This window comes from Phascolarctos cinereus, unplaced genomic scaffold, assembly GCF_003287225.1.
Source record: "Phascolarctos cinereus isolate Bilbo 61053 unplaced genomic scaffold, phaCin_HiC Scaffold_726;HRSCAF=1367, whole genome shotgun sequence".
In the NCBI taxonomy this organism is placed as follows: Eukaryota; Metazoa; Chordata; class Mammalia; order Diprotodontia; family Phascolarctidae; genus Phascolarctos; species Phascolarctos cinereus.
Window position 1 is genome coordinate 278,159,268 of NW_027556098.1, and position 24,921 is coordinate 278,184,188.

The 24,921-nt window shown below is 37.0% G+C and overlaps 3 pseudogenes; 1 reads left to right on the plus strand and 2 right to left on the minus strand.

The window, feature by feature from the left end:
* Positions 1–1,677: 1,677 nt before the first annotated feature.
* On the minus strand, positions 1,678–2,636 carry LOC110218117 (olfactory receptor 8G50-like; annotated as a pseudogene).
* Positions 2,637–19,685: 17,049 nt separating this feature from the next.
* LOC110218069 (E3 ubiquitin-protein ligase TRAIP pseudogene) lies at positions 19,686–21,118 on the minus strand (annotated as a pseudogene).
* Positions 21,119–22,874: 1,756 nt separating this feature from the next.
* On the plus strand, positions 22,875–23,821 carry LOC110218118 (olfactory receptor 8G50-like; annotated as a pseudogene).
* Positions 23,822–24,921: the final 1,100 nt, after the last annotated feature.

A 24,921-nucleotide genomic window follows, 5' to 3' on the forward strand; every position in this document is an offset into this window, starting at 1 on the left:
TTGCTGAACCCAGAAATCCCTCCAAAGTGCTATAACAAACTGTTGTTAGTAACCAATATCCTGGGGAGGTGCAGAGGTCCACCCCCCCCTTCTTACAAAATCATGACTTTAAATTCAATTTTTCTTCAGAAGGGCATTACTGATAATGAGATTACATTGATTCTCCTAATTCTAGTCAGTCATTATCCAAACTTGGAAAGAATTAATTTAAGGTAGGGAAGTCCATTGTGGTCTACTGGAACTTGGGTGGAGACAGATTTTTTATCTAGATAGCCCAAGGCTAGAGTGGTTAGTTATGGTTAGGGGGTGGTCTGGTAGAGAGATATTTTCTCTGTCCATCGGTGAAATGATAATGAAGTGACATCAGCTCCTCTTGGAAGGGTATATACACCCTGCAGCCTAACCCCAAAAGGAGCTAAATTTTGACTGCAGCTCTGCCCACTTTGAGAGAAACAGACACACATACAACCTAATCCTGTTTTTCTTTCTTAGACCAAAGTCTGGAGGTTGACAACTTATAAGGAAGACATGTATGAACATACTTCAGGGCCTCAAAATCCTTTCTGTAATTAAACTCTCAATTATCAGGTCTAGCTCTGTTTCTCACAGAGCCTTCCCATGTAACAAATAACATTGTTTAAAGAAAAGAAAGAAAAAGAGGATAAAATCAGCAAACCCAATCAATACAATGAAAAATTTCTGAAAATATCTACCATTTTCCACACCTGTAGCACAGTCAGCTTTAAAATGTCCAGTTTAGCAGAATTCTGCCTCACCATTCATGCTCTTGTAGCTGCTATTGGTGCTGAGCTCTCAGTTTCCCAGGGCAAGAAGCAAAATACAATGTCTGTCTCTCAGAAACGCTACTCCTTACCTGTATGAGACCATCTCTTATGGTGTTACAGGATGAAGCCTTAACAAATCCTTTACACATCCATTAACATTTAAGATTGTAATTATGTTTTCCTCCATTCAATTCCTTTGTCTACATGACTGCAAGACATATTGGAGAAGAAAAAAGGCCAAGAGTCAAGAGACTTGGCTTCAAGACCTGGATTTGCTTTTAATCTGTTCTGTGATTATTAGCAAGTAATTTATCCTCTTTTAGGTATAATTTCTTTGGCTGAAAAACAATAGTTTGAACTTGCAAATCATTAAATCCTCTTCTCAGTAACATTCATCTTGTAAAACTTTTGAGATTTAACTGCATTTATATACAAATGTTTAAAATAGCAAAGCCATCTCTTTAAATATCAGGAGCAGGTCAGTCCATGGTTGAATTTTTTTTTTGGCTAGGCAATGGGGCTAAGTGACTTGCCTAGGGTCACACAGCTAGTAAGTGTCAAGTGTCTGAGGCCAGATTTGAACTCAGGTCCTCCTGACTCCAGGGCTTGTGCTTTATCCACTGAGCCACCTAGCTGTCCCCCAATGGTTGAATTTTACAACCTATCTGGAATTCAAGTCAGAGAGATAACAGGAGGAAAAATGTTGGAAGAAAGATGTAGCCTACTGGTTTAAGAAATGTCCTCAAAATAGCTCTGAGTTGGGCTTCTAATGATCTATATGTGTGGCAAAGTAATCTGCTTTGCATCACTTCTCTCTTTCTCTCTCCCTTCATTCCTCTGCTCAGTATCCAACTAATCCCATCAATCCATTATTCTAATGTTTTGCCTTTCACTAGAATGTTCTTCTTTCTATTGCTTTCTTCAATGCAGTTTTGACATCTTTATTTCTCAGACTGTAAATAAGGCGGTTTAGCATGGGCACAATGATAGTGTAAAAGACAGAAGACACTTTCCCCTGATCCATGGAACCGACTGAAGATGGCTGCAGGTACATGAATGTAAGAGAGCCAAAGAAGACACCAACTGCAGCAATATGGGAGCTGCAGGTACTGAAGGCTTTTGATCTGCCTTCGGTGGACTGAATTTTTAAAATGCTAGCAATGATCAAAACATAAGAGCAAATAATGGTCAGTGTTGGGGAAAAGATATTAAATATATTGGAGGCCAGAGTCACCACTTCATTGATATAGGTGCTAGAACAAGAGAGCTTCAAGAGTGGAAGGAGATCACAGAAGTAATGATTAATGGCATTTTCCTTACAGAAGAGCACTCTAAGCAAGCAGCCTGTGTGAGCTGTGGCCCCAGTGAGGCCCAATGCAAACACCCCACCTACCAACCATGAGCACACCTGATATGACATGATAAAATTATAATGGAGGGGATGGCATACAGCAACATAACGGTCATAAGCCATCACAGCCAACATTTGACATTCAGAAATGGCAAAAAAGACAAAAAAATAGAACTGAGTCATGCAATCAGAATAAGAGATGATGTTCTTCTCTGACACAAAGTTCACCAGCATTTTGGGTGTGATGACAGTTGATTGACAGAGATCAATGAAGGACAAATTGCAGAGGAAACAATACATTGGATTGTGAAGATGAGAACTCAGTCCAACAAATATAATCATGCCCAGGTTCCCCATCACAGTGCATATGTATATATATATATATATATATATATATACATCCCCAGGAACAGGGAGAAGAGTGGCAGCTGGAGCTCAGGCTGGTCTGTCAACCCTATAATGATGAACTCAGTCACAAGTGAATAATTTCCTTTCTCCATTCTTTTTTAGCGTAGAGTAATAAGAGACAAAAATCTGTTGACAAGAGGGAAAAAGGGGGTCCTCATTATTGCCAGTCTTCAGTGAGAACTTGGACAGGACCGTGAAGTTATAATATAAATTCTTTGGATTCTTTTGTTTCTGCTTATTTTCTTACCATAAACCGAAGACTGTCAGTCTCATAGGAATATATGGTATGTAAACCGGACTTCTGGAAAGAGCCATACTCAAACTTCTCTCCTATATACAATAATAATAATTTTGATTCACATAACTATTTAGTTTCAAAGGTGTTGGCTCAGAAAATAAAATACAAGCAAAAATCTTTAAATAGGTATTACATATATTAAAATATTAAAAACATTGAGGGTCATTATAGTACATGACCATAGTAATCTAGTATATTATAAACCCAAAGATCCAAGCTTTTGGAACAAAATCTCATTATTTGACAAAGACTGCTGAGGAAATTGGAAAATAGTATGACAGAAACTAGGTATAGACCAACATTTCACACCATACACTGAGATAAGGTCAAAATGAGTACATGATATACAAATAAAGAGTGATACTATAAGGAAATTAAAAGAGCATGGAATACTTTATCTGTCAGATGTACATGTAAGCAAAGAGTAAGACCCATGAAAATATAGAGTACATTACAAAATGTAAAGTAGATAATTTAAATTATATAAAATTTAAAAGTTTTTGCAGAAACAGAACCAATGCAACCAAAATTTTAAGGAAAACAGAAAACTGGGGGAAATTTTTGCAACAAGTATCTTGATGAAGGCCTCATTTCTTAAATAGATAGACAACTGAGTCAAATTTATGAAAATACAAGTCATTTTCTAATTGATAAATGGTCAAAGGATATAAACAGGCAGTTTTCAGATAAAAATTTAAGTCTATAATCATATTAAAAAAGCTCAAAATCGCTATTGATTAGAGAAATGCGAACTAAAATAACACTGAGGTACCATCTCATACCTATCAGATTGGCTAACATGACAAAAAAGGAAAATGTCGGATGTTGGAGGGGATGCAGGAAAATTGGGACACTAATGCACTGTTGGTGGAACTGTGAACTGATTGAACAAGTCTAGAGAGCAATTTGGAACTATGTCCAAAGGGCTCTAAAATTGTGCATATCCTTTGATCCAGCTATGCCACTACTAGGTAAATATCCCAAAGACATCCAAAAAGGGTGGAAAAGACCTATTTGTACAAAAATATTTCTAGCAGCTCTTTTTGTGGTGGCTAAAAATTAGAAATCAAAGGGATGCCCATCAATTGAGGAATGGCTAAACAAGCTGTGGTATATGATTGCAGTGGAATATTATTGTGCCATAATAAATGACAAGCAGAATGACTTCATAAAAACCTGCAAAGACTTATATGAACTGATGCTTAGTAAAGTGAACAAATCAGGAGAACATTCTACACAGTAACAGCAACATTGTTCAATAAAGAATTGTGAATGACCTAGCTATTCTCAGCAATACAGTAATCCAAGACAATCCCAAAGGACTAATGATGAAGCATACTATCTGCCTCCAGAGAAAGAACTGATATTGATAGAATTACAAACTGAAGCATGCTATTTTTCATTTTCTTTCATTTTTTTCTTTTATTTGTGTCTTGTACAAAATGACTAATGTGGAAATGTTTTACATAATTGCACATGCATAACCTATATCTGACTGCTTACTGGCTCAAGACAGGGGGAGAATAGGGAGGGAGGAAGGGAGTCAGGGATAGATTTGGAACTCTAGACTTTAAATAAAAATGTTTTTAAAAAAGAACAAACATTAAGGCTTAGGTTCACATAGCAAGTTCACATAAGAGATAGAACCCCAAATCAACTCTCCCCTCACATCAATTCACCAAGGCCCTTGAGTTTTTGTGGAACTCAATTCAGAGACCAGTGTCTGTTGAGCTGCCTACCAATTACTTTTAGGGCTTATCAAGTTGGGAATTCTTGCCTCTATCTTCTTTTCAAAGGTAAGAAAAGGGAGCTCAGTCATTGCCAGAGGCATATAATTGGAATGCTGTGATCTGGTAAAAATCTGTCCTCTGTGGGGAGAGTTCTTCAGGTGTCAAGACATTTTTGAATAAAATGATAGACTAATATAATGGGCAATAAGAGAAATGGTATACACTTATTACACTTAAATTTTGGCAAAATACTTGATAAAAAAGACATTATGGAAAAGATGAAGTGACATGAAATGGACAAAAGTGCAGTTTCATGGATTTGCATTTGGTAGAACACCTCACAAAGAGTAGTCATTAATGATTCGATATCAACTTGAAAGGTGGTCTTCAGGAGAGTGCTTTAGAGATTAGTATTCTGTCTGGTGCTATTGATCACACACTGATCAATGACTTAGATGAAAGCATTGATGGTTTGCATTTGAATAGGACACAAAATTTGGAGAGAAAAATAACTGCATATTTGACCAATATATGATCCAAAAATATCATGATAGCTTAGGACAACAGGCTTAATCTTGTATGATAAAATTTAATATTAATGAATGTAAATCAGAGCATTGTAGTTACAGGAATCAGTTCAAAAAGCATGGAGGTAAGTTTAAAAGTCAGCTTGTTTGCCAAAGATCAGGTGATTCAGTAAACTAAAATTCAAAATAACTGAGCAATCAAAAAAACCTAAAGTAGCATTTGGTTAAATGGAGAGAGGCATAGTTTGCAGGAATAAGGAAGTGATAGTCCTACCACACTACTTTGGTCAAACCACAGTTGGAGTATTGTGTCCAGTTCTGTTTGCCATAGTTGAGAAAGGACGTTGACAAGGTAGAGAATATCAAGAAAAGGACAATGAGGATCATGAATGATCTTGAATACATACTATATGAGGATAATTTGAATAACATGTGAAAGTTCAGCCTGAAGAAGGAAAGAATCAGTTGGGCATGATAATTGTTTCCAAGTATTTTAAAGACTGTTATCTCTAGATGAGATTAGATTTGTTCAGTTTGTCCCCAAAGAGTAGCACCAAGGAAAAGTGTGAATGTGCAAAGAAGTAAGTTTACTCTTAATGTGAGGATAAAATTCCGAACAATTACTTTTATCCCAAAGGGAAATGGGCTACCTTGGTAGGTAATGGGTTCTCCTTCTTCCAGTAGAGGCTGGATAACTTCCATTGCTTTACTGGGTATTTGAGTGGAGTTGTGGGGTGTGACTTGAACTAGATGGAAGTTCCCTTCAACTCAAATTCTACATTTCTTTCATTTTGAGCTGGAATTCCTAATATATCCAAAATCTTTTCTAGCTTTTAAACCACCTATACTCAGTCTTCTGCTCCATGCCATAGTCAATGATAGCTAGAATAGAATATAGAAATGTCCTTTCTTTTGCAAATTCCTGGAGTTCTATGAATCTTTGTTTTTGTAGAATGAAAAATAATAACGAAATAATATCAAAAACTCACCCTCTAGCAATGGCTCTTAAAGCCTCTTCACCCACACCGTCCTGGCAGGTCAATGTCTTCTCTGAAAGTTACTATGGTCATGGCACAGACTTCTAATCCTTTTTAGTGCTGGTGGGAATCAGGGCACGGAACTACATCTCTGAAATGCTCTCGACATTAATTTGATCTAAACATGATCATTTCTAATTGTGACATTATCAAGAGTTTCCTCTTCAGCTGTAGGTAAGAAAACAACATTTACTCATGTCTACAAAGCTCTTGATGATGTACCTTAAGGCTTTTATGGTTGCTGGAAAATTCCTGGGACCTCATTAGTAACACACAGACAGAATCTCCCACAGGAACTCATCTCACAAAGGATTCCCCATTTTCTGGGATGAAGTCATTATTGGGTTTTTTTTTTGGCTCCTAATTCTTGCCCTCTATGTGCACAGTCATCTTCTTAGACCTTGATGCCAGTACTTTGCTAAGGAATTCTGTCATCTGGGACTGATTTATTTGAGTTGAGGGTTTGAAGGTTTGGGTCAGCTGTTAAAAGCATGATCACTCCTTCTCATTGTTGAACTAGCCTGAATAAAGATATTATGATAGTTGAAAAAGTTGGGTAACTGACAGGCCTGAGGGTTCACAGAAAGGATGGAAAGTGGTAGAAAAGAAATATATATGAATTAGTTACTGAACTTATTGGAGAAAAGATAAAGTAAATTGGAGGTCCACATTCACAGCAATGAGAATCTAAATTGTATAGTTGTCTATTGATAGGGTTTGAGTGAAGATCTTAAAATGCCAAGGTTAAGCAAAAAACAGTCAACTTCTCTTCCTGATCCTGTGGATAAAGATGTATGTCAGAAAGCATATACAGTTATATAAATAGTACCTATACATGTGTCTTCAGTAGAATATCATGTTTCAATGAACACCAGAAAATAGAAATAATATAACAAGAAAGATTTAGGATCAATAAAGTTTCTTAACAATGAAGAAGAGTTGTAGAGTGTACTGTGAATGATGACAACCTGTGATAGCTTGGGGCTAGGTCAACAGTGTTCCAAATGTACTTTCTTAGTTGTTGATTTCACCTGTAAATATTTTTGCTGATCCTCAGTGCTTAGTGTATGGATCTTCTGTCCAAGCACTACATTTGGAAAACTTTGTTCCTTTCAGTGAGCCTACCACAGAGCTGTGGTGGCCAAGGTACCCTTTGGTACCATTAGCTTTTCATTTATATAAGGTAGGCTGAGTGGTAAATTTTGCTACCAAAAAAAGGGGTATGCCTCCTGCATGTCAGTAACGGAGACCAAACCCTGGTGTCCTTATGCCAGTATACATCTGGGTTTACTTTTCTATTCCTGGCTAAATGCAAGTATATTAGTCTAAAGGCTTAGGAAAAGTTTCCTATAAGACTTTACTAGAGATAAGAAACTTCCTGTTTGTTTGTTTGTGAGGCAATTGGGGTTAAGTGACTTGCCTAGAGTCACATAGCTAGTAAGTGCTATGTGTCTGAGGCCGGATTTGAATTCAGGTCCTCCTGATTCCAGTACTCTATTCACTGTGCCACTTACCTGCCCTGAGATAAGAAATTTTTAAAAAATGATGAACTCATTGTTTTTATAACAGCCCCCAAATAACAACAGCTTACTTTTATTTAGTACTATGATGTTTATAAATTGCTCTATGGACATTATATAAGTATGCTACCTTGCTCAGAGTAGTTGCATACCATATGCTTGTTGGATTAGACCATACTAGATTATCTCTTTTGCTATCCATGACAATAATTTAAAGTTGATATTGCAGGTATTATTATCTTGATTTTAGATAAAAGGAAACTGATGGCCATTTTAAGGAGACCATGATTGTACTACTGGTGAGTGCCAGACGGCTTCTACATAGTCTATTTCAATACTTACGGACAGATGTTTTCACTCAATCTTGTTTCCTCTTAAAACATTAGTCTTTTTAAAAACTTCTTGCCCAAAAAATGAAATATTGGTGACAATGGAAATATAAAAAAATATTTACTTTAGTGTCTTTGCAAAGTCTAAATAATCTTTGACATTTTATTCACATAGACCTGGATTATATAGTGGGTTTTTATGATAATTGTTTCATATGTACCATATTAAATTTACATATATAGTTGTTCAATTTAATTCATAATTATTTACTTAGTATTTTATATGTGCATTATATTTAGCTTCCTGCTGAGGTGAGGTAAAGATGAAGTAAATCTCTTTCTCTGTCTTCAAGTTATAATACCATCTGGCAGGGTAAATACATACATCATGCACCTTGGATATCATTGGCATCAGAACTTTGGTCAACAGTGCAGGCTCCAAACTTCTTTAACTTTCAGTCTTACAGAGACAATTGCTTATTGTCGTAAGTGATTTTTACACAATCTCTCTTACCTTATATCTGTAAGAGACAGCATTGTTTTTGTTGTTCAGTCACTCAGCCATGTCTGACTTGTTGTGACCTCAAGGACCATAGCAAACCAGCCCTGTCTATCTTTCACTATCTCACAAAGTTTCTCCAAGTTCATGATCATTGTTTCCATGATGCTATCCTCTATCCTCTGCTGTATTCTTTTCCTTTTGCATTCAATCTTTCCCAACATCAGAATCTTTTCCAATGAGTACCATCTTTTCATTTGTGGCCAAAGCATTTAAGCTTCATCTTCAGTATTTGCCCTTCCAGTGAATAGCCTGAATTAATTTATTTAAGCATTGACTGATTTTATCCACTTGCTGTCCAAGGGACTCTCAGAATTCTTCTCCAACACCACAATTCAAAAGTGGTGATTCTGTGGCACTCAGCTTTCCTTACAGCCCAACTGTCATAGCCATATACTGTCAGTGGTTTTGACTATATGGGTCTTTGTCAGTATGGTGCAATAAGCTTCCTTTTTTTAGTATATTGTACAGATTTGCTATAGCTTTCCTTCCAAGGAGTAAGTTTCTTTTAGTTTCATGGCTGCAGTTACTGTCTGCCATGATCTTTGAGCCCAAGAATATGAACCCAGTTCTTTCAGCCTGCAAGCCTATTGGTCTATCTTCCATCTAGTTTCTTGTCAAAACCTGTGATAATCTTTTTTTTTAAAAACAGTTTGAGCTGAAGGAGGGTGTAGTGAATATGGTGGAGTAAGGGAGGAGCTCACCTGAGCTCTCCCAAATTAAACTCCAAAGAACTAAAAAACAGGCCTCAAAATGAATTCTGGAGTAGGAGAACCAAAAAAAAAATAAGGATGGAGTGAAACAATTTTCTAGCTCAAGACAATTCATAAGGTTGGAAGGAAAAGTCTGTCTCATTAAGATAAAAGGAGAGTACATTTCAGTGCAGGCAGAATCTGGGCAAGCCAGCAGGAAGCCTCAAGCTGGGATAGTTGAATAGAGAGGTTCCATATCCTTCCACACAGGCCAGCAGTGAGGTCCAATGCCCCCAGGGCAAGAAGATTGTGATGATGTCCCCCATGTCAGAAGCAGAGTCTAGCTCTAACATAAACTTAAAAGTTACAGAATATGCTGGAAAGTAAGCAGAAAAATAAATAAATAAAAATGTGACCATAGAAAGTGACTATGGTGACAGCAAAGATCAGAACACAAATTCAGGAGAGGACACCAATGTCAAAGTACCTACATACAAAGCATCAAAGATAAATGTGAATTGGTCTCAGGCCAAAGCAAAACTCCTGGGAAGGCTCAAAAGTGATTTTTTAAAAATAGAGAGGTAGAAGAAAAATTTTTTTAAAAATGCGAGTGATGCAAGAGAATCATGAAAAAAGAGTCAACAGCTTGGTAAAGGAAGCACAAAAAAATGGAAAAAAAAACAGATGGACAAAAATTTACTGAAGAAAACAACTCCTTACAAAGTAGAATTGACCAAATGGAAAAAAAGGTTTAGAAATTCACTGAACAAAACAACTCCTTATAAAGTAGTATTCAACAAATGGGAAAGGAGGTACAAAAGCTCACTGAAGAAAATAATTCTAGGGGCAACTAGGTGGCACGGTGAATAGAGCACCAGCCTTGAAGTTAGGAAGACCTGAGTTCAAATCCGGCCTCAAACCAAAAACTTGACACTCACTAGCTGTGTGACACTGGGCAAGTCACTTAGCCTCAATTGTCTAACCAAAAAAAAAAAAAGAAAAAAAAAGAAAAGAAAAGAATTCCTCAAAAATTAGAATTGGGCAAGTGGAAGTTAATGACTCCATGAAACATCAAGAAACAATAAAGCAAAATCAAAAGAATGGGGAAAAAATCATAGACATACATTGTTATTGATTGTTATTACTAACTGGGTAGTTCATAAGAAAGATTGGGGTAGACCTGAGTGTGGTATGACTTCGAAAACTAAAACCATTTAGGAACAGCTAAAAAGAGTAATTATCTTATACAAATAAAGTGCAAGAGGAAGAATCAACACAGGGGAATTAGGTGGAGGAGGGCTGTTATTTCTGGAAAACCACTTTTATTGAGAATGGGTTCAAGAGGGAACAATACGTATATATGCAGAAGAGTATAAAAGTCTTCTAAATTCAGAAATAAATAAAATGCCAAAGGAACAAGGAGGGGGAGAGGATAAGGGAGGGATCTTTAAAAGAGAGGGTGAGGTCAAATGGAGGGTATAGAATGCTGTTCAGATTTATGGGAATGGGAGGATAAGGAAGGGATCCCTGTTGGGGGCAAAGTTAAGTAATAGGAGGGCAATGTAGTAGGGAGACATAAAGTAGAAGAGTTAGGAAGGATAGGAAATAAGAGATATGTACAAATATAAAAACAAAAATCAGAAGGATAATTTGTTAAGGAAAGTATATGTCTATGTATATATATGCATATATATATATGTATGTATGTATATATGTGTGTGTTTGCGTGTGTATCTACATCTATGTATAAATATAAACAAGAATATGCTTAATTGTAACCTTCTGGTGGGGGTGGAACTTAATTCTCTATTTATTTTAGAAATGAGGCCCTTATCAGAGACACTGGTTGTAGAAATTCTTTCCCAGATTTTTGCTTCCCTCCTAATCTTGGTTGCATTGACTTTGTTGCAAAAACTTTTCAATTTAATGTAATCAAAATTACTCATTTTGCATTTTATAATGTTCTCTATCTCCTATTTGGTTATAAATTCTTCTGTTCTCCATAAATCTCACAGGTAAACTATTCCTTGCTCTTCCAGTTTGCTTATAGCATCAGCCTTTTTATCTAAATCATGAACCCATTTTGATTTTATTTTGGTATATGGTGTGAGATTTTGATCTATGCCTAGTTTCTGCCATACTCTTTTCTAGTTTTCCCAGCAGCTTCTGTCGAATAATGAGTTTGTATCCCAGAAGCTAGGGTTTTTGGATTTATCAAATAGTAGATTAGTATAGTCATTGACTACTGTGTCTTGTATACCTAATCTATTCCACTGATATGCTACTCTATTTCTTAGTACCAAGTAGTTTTGATGATTGCTGCTTTATAATACAGTTTAAGATCTGGTGTGGCTAGGCCACCTTCCCCTGCATTTCTTTTATTACTTCCCTTCATATTCTGGACCTTTTGGTATTCCAAATGAATCTTGTTATTATTTTTTTTCTAGCTCTATAAAATAATTTTTTGGTAGTTTGATTGGTATGGTACTGAATAAGTAAATCAGTTTAGGTAGAGTTGTTATTTTTATTATATTAGCTCAGCCTATCCATGAACAACTGATGTTTTTCCAATTATTTAGATCTGACTTCATTTGTATGAAAAGTGCTTTGTAATTGTGTTCATATAGTTCCTGGGCTTGTTTTGGTAGGTAGACCCATAAATATTTTATAATGTCTACAGTAACTTAAAATGGAATTTCTCTTTCTATCTCTTGCTGTTGGGATTTGTTGTTAATATATAGAAATAACAATGATTTATGTGGGTGATGGATAGCTCTTAACACAATGCATAGCATTTATTATATAGGTTTTCTTGAAGCATAAATGTATTACTCTATATTTTGAATCCTTTCTTACAATCTGCTGTTCATGTGACTTTTTTTCCTTTTCTCATTTTGTATTAAAGTTCCAATATTTAAGTTTATAATATATTTCTTTTTCTTTTCTTATTATATATTTAAGTTTTAGTAATAAAAAAGAAAAAAAGAAGCTAAGAAAAGGGCTCAAAGATGGAGTAATATACACAATCAGTTGGGAATAGAAACCTCTCTTACCTTATAGGGAAGGAAGAGGGAAGGGGCCAATAGAAAGAAGGGAAAATTGGGAAAGCAAAACACTTGTGAGAAGGACAGGTGAAAGGAGAAAGAGAGAGAGAGAGAGAGAGAGACAGAGAGAGAGAGAGAGAGAGAGAGAGAGAGAGAGAGAGAGAGAGAAAGAGAGAGAGAGAGAGAGGGAGAGACAGACAGACAGAGACAGAGAGACAGGGACAGAGAGACAGAGAGACAGAGAGAGAGAAGGATAATAAGGGAAAAATAGAATGAGGGAAATAGTTATCATAACTATACATTTGAATGGGATGACTTCAGCCATAAAACTGAAGCAGATAGAGGAAGGGATTAAAAACCAGCATCTTACAATATGCTATTTAAGAGAAATATATTTGAAGCACAGAGACACACATAGAGTAGAGGTAAGGGTCTGGAGCAGCATCTATTATTATTCAACTGAAGTAAAAAGAAAAGCAGGGGTAGCAGTCATGATTATGTAATTAAAAGAGATGGGAGGGGGAAATATGTCTTGCTAAAAGTAACCATAGACAATGAAATAATGTAAATATTAAACAGATATGCACCAAAAGGCATAGCAGCTAAAATTTTAAAGAAGTTAAATGAATTACAGGAGGAAATAGACAGTGAAACTAGACTAGTTAGAGGCCTCAACTTTTCCTTCTCAGGACTAGATTAAATTCAGCCCCCCCCAAAAAAAAATAACAAGAAAGAAGTTAAATAGGTGAATGTAAGTTTGGAAAAGCTAGATATGATAGACCTCTGGAGAAAATTAAATACAAATAGAAAGAAATACAACTCTTCTCAGCAGTACATGGCACCTACACAGAAATTGATCATGGATCGGGGCATAAAAACCTCCCAACCAAATGAAGAAAAGCAGAAACATTAAATACATCCTTTTCAGATCATAATGCAGCAAAAAATACATTCAATAAAGGGCTGGAGAAAGATATGTTAAAATTAATTGGAAACTAAATTAGCTAATTCTAAAGAATGAGTAGATCAAAGAATATATCATAGAAACTATAAATAACTTCATTAAACAGAATGACAACAATGAGGCAACATATGAAAATTCATGGGATGTAGTCAAAGCTGTACTTAAGGGAAAATATATGTCTTTAAATGTTTACATCAATAAAAAAGAGAAAGAGCAGAATAATGAATTGGACATGCAATTAAAAGAAAAAAAACTAGAGGAGGGCAGAGCCAAGATGGCAGAGTAAAAGAAATTACTTCCTTGAGTTCTCACCCAAACACCTCCAAATACCCATAAAAGATGACTCTAAATAAATTCTAGAGTATGAAAACCCACAAAAAGACAGAGTGAAACAAATTTTCAGCCCAAGACAACCTGGATGGTTGATTAAAAAGGTCTATAGTGCTGGGCTGGGAGAAAAACACTGTTTAGCAGGGGTATGCAAGCAAAGACCAGGCCTCAGTGAACCTGGAGCAAGCCTCAGGAGACTGAATCATGGACAGCTTTGGTCGTTTCCAGACTTCTCCACCCACAAACACCAAAGACAACTTAGAAGGTCAGTAGGAAAAGTCTGTGACCATAGTGAGAGAGAAGCTCAGTCCCAGCCCCAGTCCTGGTGCAGTCCCTGAGCGGTAGCTGCTTCTGGACCTTCCAGCCCAAAGACTGTGGGGGAATCAGGTAGCTGCTCAGAGGGAGATTGCAGGGATCTCTTTGCTAGTGGTGAGGCAAGATTCTGGGCTTTGTCTGTACTTGGATCTGAGTCACAATTCTGGGTGGTGATCCTGGGGTGAGGAGGAGTACTGGCCTGATGGATCTTGTGACAGTGGTGTAGAGAAAACCCTCCTCACAGTTCCAAGGCAGAAAAAAGTGTTTGTGGTTACTCATAGACCAGAGTACAGGCCAGGAAAGGGATAAACACCTCACCCTTGATCATACTACCTTGGATGTACTGAAAATTTACAAGTCCCTAGAAGTATCTCTGAAAATAGCTGCACAAAAACCCTGAAGCTTGGGACAGTACATTCTCCACACTGGAAGTAGACCCCTACCTTAACAAAAAGTTTAAAACTCAAGTAATTGGCTGGATCATGAACAAACTGAGCAAAAAAAAAAAAACAGACCATAGACTTTTTCTTTGGTGACAAAGAAGATAAAAACATATAACCAGAAGACAACAAAGTCAAAGCTCCTACATCCAAAGCCTTCAAGAAAATATGGATCAGTCTCAGGCCATGGAAAGATTTTGAGAAGCCAAGTAAGAGAAGTAGAGGAGAAACTAGGAAGAGAAATGAGAGTGATGCAAGAAAATCATAAAAAATTAGTCAACAGCTTGCTAAAGGAGACCCAAAAAAATACTGAAGAAAATAATACCTTAAAATATAGCCTAAACCAAATGGCAAAAGAAGTCCAAAAAGCCAATGAGGAGAAGATTGCCTTACAAAGCAGAATTGGTCACATGGAAAAGGAAGTACAAAAGCTCACTGAAGAAAATACTTCCTTAAAAATTAGAATGGAGCAATGGAAGCTAGTGACTTTATGAGAAATCAAGACATTGTAAAACAAAACTAAAACAATGAAAAAATAGAAGACAATGTGAAATATGTCACTGGAAAAACAACTGACCTGGAAAATAGATCCAGGAGAGATAGTTTAAAAATTAATGGACTATCTGAAAGCCATGATCAAAAAAAGAACCTAGACATCATCTTTCAAGAAATTATCAAGGAAAACTTCCCTGATATTCCAGAACCAGAAGGTAAAATAGAAATGCAAAGAATCCACCCATCACTTCCTGAAAGAGATCCCCAAAGGAAAACTCTCAGGAATATTGTAGCCAAATCCCAGAGACCCCACGTCAAGGAGAAAATATTGCAAGCAGCCAGAAAGAAACTATTCAAGTATTCTGGAAACAAAATCAGGATTTAGCAGCTTCTACATTAAGGGACTGCAGGCTTGGAATATGATATTCAGGGTGGGCAAAGGAGACAGGATTACAGCCAAGAATCATCTATCCAGCAAAACTGAGTATAATCCTTCAGGGGAAAAATGGATCTTCAGTGAAACAGAGGACTTTCAAGCATTCTTGATGAAAAGACCAGAGCTGAATAGAAAATTTGACTATCAAGTACAAGACTCAAGAGAAGCATGAAGAGGTAAACAGGAAAGAGAAATGATAAGGGACTTATTAAGGTTAAACTGTTTACATTCTGCACGGAAAGATGATATTTGTAACTCATGAGACCTTTGTCAGTTTTAGGGTAGTTGGAGGGAAAAAATTATATGTATAGATAGATTGATGGAGGGCACAGGGTGAGTTGAAGATGAATGAGTGATATCTGGAGAATAAAATTAAGGGGTGAGTGATGATTATAATGGGAGAAGGAGAAAGAGAGAGGTAGAATGGGGCTAATTATCTCAGGTAAAACAGATAAGAAAAGGCTTTTATTGTGGAAGGGAATTGGGCGAAGGTGAGAGGGAATGAGTGAATCTTATTCTCATCAGATTTGGCTTAAGGAGGGAATAACATACACACTCGATTGGATATGGAAAGCTATCTTACCCTACAGGAAAATAGGGGGGAAGGGGATAAGAGAGCAGGAGGATGATAGAGGGGAAGGTAGATATGTGGAAGGGGTAATCAGAAGCAAACACTTCTGAGGAGGGACAGGGTCAAAAGAGAGAATAGAATAAATGGGGGCCCAGATAAGAGGAAGGAAAATATAGTTAGTTTTCCACAGCATGACTACTATGGAAGTGTTTTCCATAACTCCACATGTTTAACCTATATTGAGTTGGTTGCCTTTTCAATGAGGGTGAGTGGGGAGGGAGGAAGGGATAAAATTTGTAACCCAAAGTTTTCAAAACAAATGTTAAAATTGGTTTTCACTTGCAACTGAGAAATAAGATATACAGGCAATGGGGTATAGAAATCTATCCTGCCCTACAGGAAATAAAAAGGGGAAATGGATAAAAGAAGTTGGGGGAAGACAGAAGGGAGGGCAGATTATGGGAAGGGGTATTCAGAATGCACACTTTCTTGGGGTTGGGGGAAGGATGTGATGGGGAAAAATATGGAACTCAATATCTTGTGGAAGTGAATGTTGAAAACTAAAAATTGATATAAAAGTTTGTGGTATTAAAAAAACTAGAAAAAGAGAAAATTAAAAACACCAAATTGGAAATCTGAAAATCAAAGGAGAGTTATAAAATTAAAAGAAACAATTGAATTAATAAAGAAAACCAGGTGATTTTATTTAAAAAACAACAATAATAAAACAGATAAACCATTAGTTAATTTGATTTTAAAAAGGAAAGAAGAAAACCAAATTACCAGTATTAAAACTGAAAGGGGTAAATTCACCACCAATGAAGAAGAAATTAAAGCAATTATTAGAATCTAGTTTGTCCAATTATATGCCAATAAATCTGACAACCTAAGCAAAATGGATGAATTTTTTTAAAAAAAAGTATAAATCACACAGACTATTAAAAGAGGAAATAGAATACTTAACTCTATCTTAGAAAAAGAAATTAAACAAGTCATCAATGGACTCCCTAAGAAAAAATCCCCAGGTCCAGATGGATTCATAAGTTAATTCTGCCAAACATTTAAAGAACAACTAATCCCAATACTATACAATCTATTAGGAAAAATAGGTGAAGAAAGAGTCCAACCAAATTTCTTTTATGCCAAACATGGTTCTGATAGCCAACCTATGAAAAATGAAAAGAGAGAATAAATGAATATTGATGTAAAATTTTAAATAAAATACTAGCCAAAAATTACATCAATATATTGCAAGAATTATATACTATGACCAAGTGAGATTTGTACTAGGAATGTGGGACTTTTTCAATTAGGAAAACTATTAGCATAATGTAATATCCCATATCAATAACATAACCAACAGAAATCACATGATTATCTGAATAGATGCAGAAAAAGTCTTTGACAAAATAAAGCACCAATTCCTATTAAAAACACTAGAGAGGGGGCAGCTAGGTGGCACAGTGGATAGAGCACCAGCCCTAAAGTCAGAGGACCTGAGTTCAAATCCAGCCTCAGACCAAATACTTGACACTTACTAGCTGTGCAACCCTGAGCACGTCATTTAACCCTAATTGCCTAAAAAAAAAAAAACCACTAGAGAGAATAGGAATAAACAAAACTTTACTTAAAATGATTAGCATCTATCTAAAACCATCAGCAGCCATTATCTGTAATGGGGATAACTAAGACCCTTCCCCATTAAGATCAGGAGTGAAGCAAGCATACCCATTATCACTACTATTTTTTCAAATTTTACCAGAATTCTAGCTACGTCAAAAAGAAAAGAAAAAGAAATTGAAGGAATTAGAAAGGCAATAGGAAAAGAAAACTCATTCTTTGCAGATGATATGATGACATACTTACATAATCCTAGAGAATCAACTAAAAAAACCTAGTTTAAATAATAACAACTTTAACAAAGTGGCATGATATACAATAAAGCAACATAAATCACCATCATTTGTACATATTACCTACAAAGTCCAGCAGTAAGAGCTACAAAGACAAATTCCAGTTACAGTAACTGTTGACAATATAAAATATATGGGAGTCTACCTTCCAAGACAAATCTAGGGACTACACGAACACAATTACTAAATACTTTCCTTACAAATAAAGTCAACTCTAAGCAATTGAAAAAATATGACTTGCTCATGGGTAGGCCAAGCCAACATAATAAAAATGATAATTCTATATAAATTAATCTACTTATTCAATGTCACACCAATCAAACTACCAAAAATGATTTCATAGCATTTGAAAAATACTAACAAATTCATCTGGAAGAACAAAAGATCAAGAATATCAAGGGAATTAATGAGAAAAAAAAACAGTGAAGGAAGATGGCCTAGCAGTAGCAGACCTCAAACTATACTGTAAAGTGGTAATCATCAAAACCACCTGGTAATGACTAATAATAGTGTAGTGGATCAGTGGAATAGATTCATAACACAATATGTAGTAGCAAATAGCCATAGTAATTTAGTGTTTGATAAATGAAAAGATCCAAGCTTTTGGAACAAGAACTCATTATCTGACTGAAACTGCTAGGACAAATGAAAAAAAAAATATGGCAGAAACTAAGTATAGATCAATATCTTACACCAAATACCAAGATAAAGTCAAAGTGGGTACATGAGTTAGAGACAGAGGGAAATATAATAGGCAAATTAGGGAGGGAATCATGGAACTGTTCATCTGTTAGGTCTCCTTATAAGAGAAGAATTTATTTAAACAAGAGATGGAGAGCTTTACAAGTTGTAAAATGGATAAATTGGATTATATGAAATTAAGAAGTATTTGCACAAACAAAACCAATAAAACAAGATTAGAAGGAAAACAGAAATCTGGGGAAAAGTTTTATATTAAGTATCTCTGATAAAGGCTTCATTTCTCAAATATGTAGAGAACTGAGTCAAATGTAGTTATTTATTTTTTGAAACTGCCTTTATTTTACATGGATCGCCACAAGAACACTAGGCATGGCCCATGACACTCTACTGTACTCCCAGCTCAACACCAGACCATCACCTTCACAAGAAAGCCAGTAGTCCTTGCTTCACTCCCCTCCAGGCCAACACGTACAGTAGGATGCACAAAAGCAAAGTGTCTGCTGGTGGGGTCTAGGCTCAGCAAAGGGGCAGAAAGGATTGTACCCACATCTGCCAAATAGGGCTCTAGGGAGAGCAGGGCTGGGATCTGGGCTCCATTTTGTTCACAAGGATAAAGCTGCACTCTAATCAGGGAGATATTTGGGTGCAGCATGGGGGACAGGGAGGTAAGGTAAGAATATCAAGGCCCTCAGTTTTGAAGCAATTAAAATGTACCATAATCTGAGGCACTGGGCCCTGCTGAAGGAAATTCTGAACCTAGAAGGTGAGAAGAGGAAACACAAGGAAGGGAGGGAGCCATGCTATGTGGTCTTTGCTGCTTTTGGCCCCTCCCAGTGGTGCTCATTCTTAAGCCAACATAGGCTTGGCCAGAGCTGGTGCACATGCTGTGATAGGGGCAGCTATCAGCTCTAGAGCGTGCAGAAGGAGTCCCCATTGGGGACCTTGGGCATTAAGTGCCCTGGGTGGCTCTCTGCATTATCCAACAGGTGGTCCTCAGTGGTGGCAGATGCTGTACTCTGTGTCGGTGGAGCTGCTCCCCATTCCTGCCCCCACACGTCCCATGCCAGTGGGCAAACCTGTCTCTCAGAAACCTGGAGAGCAAGAAAGAATGCCCAGTGGCCTTTCATTATGTGATCTGGCCCCAACACCGGCCTCCAGGTTATCTCAAGAAAGTATTTAACCTAGCCTGGACAGAGGGTGTTGCTTTCCTTGACATGGCCTTACACCTGGGCTTTGGCTTTACAGGCAGTGGCCAGATGACAGAGGGGTCAGTGGGTTGAATATACTTGCTTTATCATCAAAGCCCATTCTTACAGTTCCACTATTCCTGCATGGGTCCCCCAAATTGCCCAGGGGCCTCTTCTTGCCCAAGATAGCATTCCAAATAAATAAGGCTGACTGGCCTGCTACCATGTCTCAAAATATCTGTTCCACCTCTGGGTGCTGGCTGTGGAGTGGGCTCTGAAGCTGTTCCATGGTCTCCATTTTGTTGCTCAGGTGGAAGACCTCCTCTTTCATATTCATGGTGTCATCGTGCTGCTGCTCCAAGTACATAATCTGTTTCTTGAAGGTTGATCACAGCATTTCCGACTTGCAGTGACTCTATGGTGACATTGCACACATTTAGTACTTCTCTCAAAGAATCAGTGATGGACTGGCAATCTTTCCTCTCTTTTACTTTCAAGGATAGCTGGGCTCTGGTTTTCTCTGGTTCATTCTTTAAGGTCTCTGCATCCAAGCCTCTTTCCTCTTCCTGAACAACGTCAAAGAACAGCTTATTGGTAATGGATCTTTTCTCAACCTGGATCTGATGACAGTGTACACATGTACAACTTGGAGCGGTGTCAAACCACTTAATGAGGCACATCAAGTGGAAGGTGTGCCCTCAGTAAATGGTGGCCACATCTAGAAAGTGTTCAAAGAAATCTGAGTAAATGGTACTTCTTCCCAGAAAATAGGGAATCCCTTGTGAGATGAGTTCCTGTGGGAGATTCTGTCTGTGTGTTACTAATGAGGTCCCAGGAATTTTCCAGCAACCATAAAAGCCTTAAGGTACATCATCAAGAGCTTTGTAGACATGAGTAAATGTTGTTTCTTACCTACAGCTGAAGAGGAAACTCTTGATAATGTCACAATTAGAAATGATCATGTTTAGATCAAATTAATGTCGAGAGCACTTCAGAGACGAAGTTCTGTGCCCTGATTCCCACCAGCACTAAAAAGGATTAGAAGTCTGTGCCATGACCATAGTAACTTTCAGAGAAGACATTGACCTGCCAGGATGGTGTGGGTGAAGAGGCTTTAAGAGCCATTGCTAGAGGGTGAGTTTTTGATATTATTTTGTTATTATTTTTCATTCTACAAAAACAAAGATTCATAGAACTCCAGGAATTTGCAAAAGAAAGGACATTTCTATATTCTATTCTAGCTATCATTGACTATGGCATGGAGCAGAAGACTGAGTATAGGTGGTTTAAAAGCTAGAAAAAGATTTTGGATTTATTAGGAATTCCAGCTCAAAATGAAAGAAATGTAGAATTCGAGAGTTGAAGGGAACTTCCATCTAGTTCAAGTCACACCCCACAACTCCACTCAAATACCCAGTAAAGCAATGGAAGTTATCCAGCCTCTACTGGAAGAAGGAGAACCCATTACCTACCAAGGTAGCCCATTTCCCTTTGGGATAAAAGTAATTGTTCGGAATTTTATCCTCACATCAAAGGTAAATTTACTTCTTTGCAACATTCACACTTTTCCCTTGGTGCTACTCTTTGGGGACAAACTGAACAAATCTAATCTCATCTAGAGATAACAGTCTTTAAAATACTTGGAAACAATTATCATGCCCAACTGATTCTTTCCTTCTTCAGGCTGAACTTTCACAAGTTATTCAAATTATCCTCATAGGAATGTACTCAGGATCATGACCCTCATTGTCCTTTTCTTAATATCCTCCACTGTGTGAATGTCTTTCATCAACTATGGCAAACAGAACTGGACACAATACTCCAGCTGTGGTTTGACCAAGGTAGAGTGTGGTAGGGCTATCACTTCCTTATTCCTGCAAACTATGTCACTCTCCTTTTAACCAGAGATTATGTTAGGTTTTTTGACTGCCTCATTAGATTGCTCATTATATTGAATCTGTAGTCTACTGAATCCCCTGGTTTTTGTCAAACAAGCTGGCTTTTAAAGTTAGCTCCATATTTTTTAAGTTTCAGAACTGATTCCTGTAACTACAGTGCAGGGATTTACATTTATTCCTATTAAATTTTGTCATACTAGATTTAGCTAGCAAAATGCTAGTGAACTATAGTCCTAAACTATCACTACATTTTTGGATCATGTATTGGTCAAAATATGAGTTACTTATCTCTTCAAGCTTTGTGTCACATTCAAATGCAAACCATTAATGTTTTCATGTAAGTCACTGATCAATGTGTGATCAACAGCACAAGACAGAATACTAATCCCTAAAGCACTCTACTGAAGACCACCTTTCAAGTTGACATTGAATCATTAATAAATACTGCTTTTGAGGTGTTCCACCAAGTGCAAATTCATGAAACTGTACTTTTGTCTATTTCATGTCACTTTACCTTTTCCTTATGTTTTTAATAAAATATTTTGCCAAAAATTATATACAATAAATGTATACCATTTCTCTTATTACCCATTATATTACCCTACCATTTTATTTAAAAATGTTTTGAGACCTAAAGAACTCTCTCCTTGGAAGAAAACCAGATTTCTTACCTGCTCACAACATTCCGGTTGTGTGCCCTTGGTTACAACTGAGCTCTCTGAGTTCCCCTCTCCTTACCTTCAAAAAGGAGACAGAGGCAAGCATTCTCAACTTGATAAGTCCCAAAAGTAATTGGTAGGCAGCTCTGCAGCCACTGATCTATGAACTGTGTTCCAGAAAGACTAAAGAGCTTTGGTGAATTGCTGTGAGGAGAGAGTTGATTTGGGTTCTATCTTTTATGTCTATTTGCTATGTGAACATAAGCCACAATGTTCTTTAAGATTTTTATATATGAATACATACTTAAATATTTTTGCATGCACTTTATTTTGTGAGCAAACACCTTTGAAGCTAGTTATATGCATCAAAATCATATATATATATATGTATATATATATATATATATATATATATATATATATATATATATATATATATATATATATATATATATATATTAGAAAAGTTCAGACAAGGCATATTCCAATAGTCTGGTTTACATGCCTTATATACCTAGGAGGCTGACAGTCTTCAGTTTATGCTAGGAAAATAGGCAGAGACAAAAGAATGAAAAGAATTTATATTATAACTTTACTGTTCTGTCTGAGGTTTCATGCAAGACTGTTAATAATAAGAACTCCCATTTTTTCCCTCTTATCAACAGATTCTTGTCTCTTCTTACTCTACACTCAAAAAGAATGGAGAAAGGAAATTATTCAATAGTGACTGAGTTCATCCTCATAGGGCTGACAGATCAGCCTGAGCTCCAGTTGCCACTCTTCTTCCTACTCCTAGGGATTTACGTATTCACTGTGATAGGGAACCTGGGCATGATTATACTTATTGGACTGAGTTCTCATCTACACAACCCCATGTATTATTTCCTCTGTAGTTTGTCCTTTATTGATCTTTGTCAATCAACTGTCATCACACCCAAAATGCTAGTGAACTTTGTGTCGGAGAAGAACACCGTCTCTTACTCTGACTGCATGACTCAGTTCTATTTTTTTGCCTTTTTTGCCATTTCTGAATGTCAAATGTTGGCTGTGATGGCTTATGACCGCTATGTTGCTGTATGCCATCCCCTTCGTTATAATCTTATCATGTCCTATCAGGTGTGCTCATGGTTGGTGGGTGGTGTGTACATGACGGCCTTAGTTGGGGCTACAGCTCACACAGGTTGTTTGCTTAGAATGTTCCTCTGTAAGGAAAATGCCATCAATCATTACTTCTGTGATCTTCTTGCACTGTTGCAGCTGTCATGTTCTAGCACTTATCCTAACGAAGTGGTGGCTCTTGTTTCCAATACATTTAATATTTTTTTTCCAACCCTGATCATCATTTACTCTTATGTCTTGATCATTGCTAGCATTCTCAAAATTCAATCCACTGGAGGCAGATCAAAAGCCTTCAGTACCTGTAGCTCCATATTGCTGCAGTTGGTGTCTTCTTTGGCTCCCTTACATTTATGTACTTAAAGCCATCTCCAGTCAGCTCCGAATATCAAGGGAAAGTGTCCTCCATTTTTTATACCATCATTGTGCCCATGCTAAACCCACTTATCTACAGTCTGAGAAATAAGGATGTCAAAATTGCCTTGAAGAAAGTGATAGAAAGACCAACATTCTAGTGAAAGAAATATAATAATGGATTAACGGCTTTGGTAGAACCTGTGGAGGGAGGGACAGGAAAGGGGAAGGGGGATGGAGAGGGAGAAAGGAAGAGAGGAAAAGGGAGAGGAGAGGGAGAGGAAAATGGAGAGGGAGAAAGGGAGGAAAATGGAGAGGGAGAAAAAATGAGGGAGGGAGGGGGGAGAGGGAAGAAAAAGAGAGAGAGAGAGGGAGAGAGAGAGAGAGAGAGAGAGAGAGAGAGAGAGAGAAGAGAGAGAGAGAGAGAGATTTGCACAAAGCAGATACTCTGCCCCACACCTGTAATTCATTGGAAGACCAACTCAGCCTCAAACCAGTAGACTACATATCTCTTCCCACATTTATTCACCTGTTACCTCTCTATTTTGCATTCCAGATGGACAGAGTACCTATGAAATTCAAACATGCATTCATTAGCTCCTTATATTTAAAGAGCTGTCTTTGCTATTTTAAACATCTGTATGTGAATGCAGTTTTCTTAGATGGGGCAGTAATTCCTGAAACTAGCAGTTAAATTCCCTAATTTTTCACAAGATGAATGTCACTGAGAATGATAAGGTTAGAAGAAAATTTAACTATTTACAAATCCAACCCCCTTGTTTTTCAGCTGAAGAAAATATACCTGAAAGAGGATAAATGGCTTGCTCAGTCACAGAATAAGTCAAGAGCAAAAACCAGATCTTGAACCCAAGTGTCTTGACTTTTGGTCTTTTTTTGTCTCAAAAATATAATGTAGTCAGCTCCAGCATTTCTTAAACTGTGGGTCACAACCCCATATGTGGTCACAAAAAAATTCAGCAACAGTAAAAGTTTTCTGAAGCCATAAGAACCAAAAATTAATTTCAAAATCAAACATGTAATGAATCCCAGGTGCTTACAGCAGCACTTGCTGGCGTTGCATTGGTAATTTCACTTCAGCCTAGGCTCTGAAAACAAAGCATGGGCACTTTGCAACGCGCATGTCCTCAGGCCATGCAATGTCAACAAATGCTGCCTAAATACAAAAAGGGCTCCTGAGTAGAAAAAATTTAAGCCCAGAATTCTAGAATAAGTAATGTAATGGAGAAAAACATAATTACAA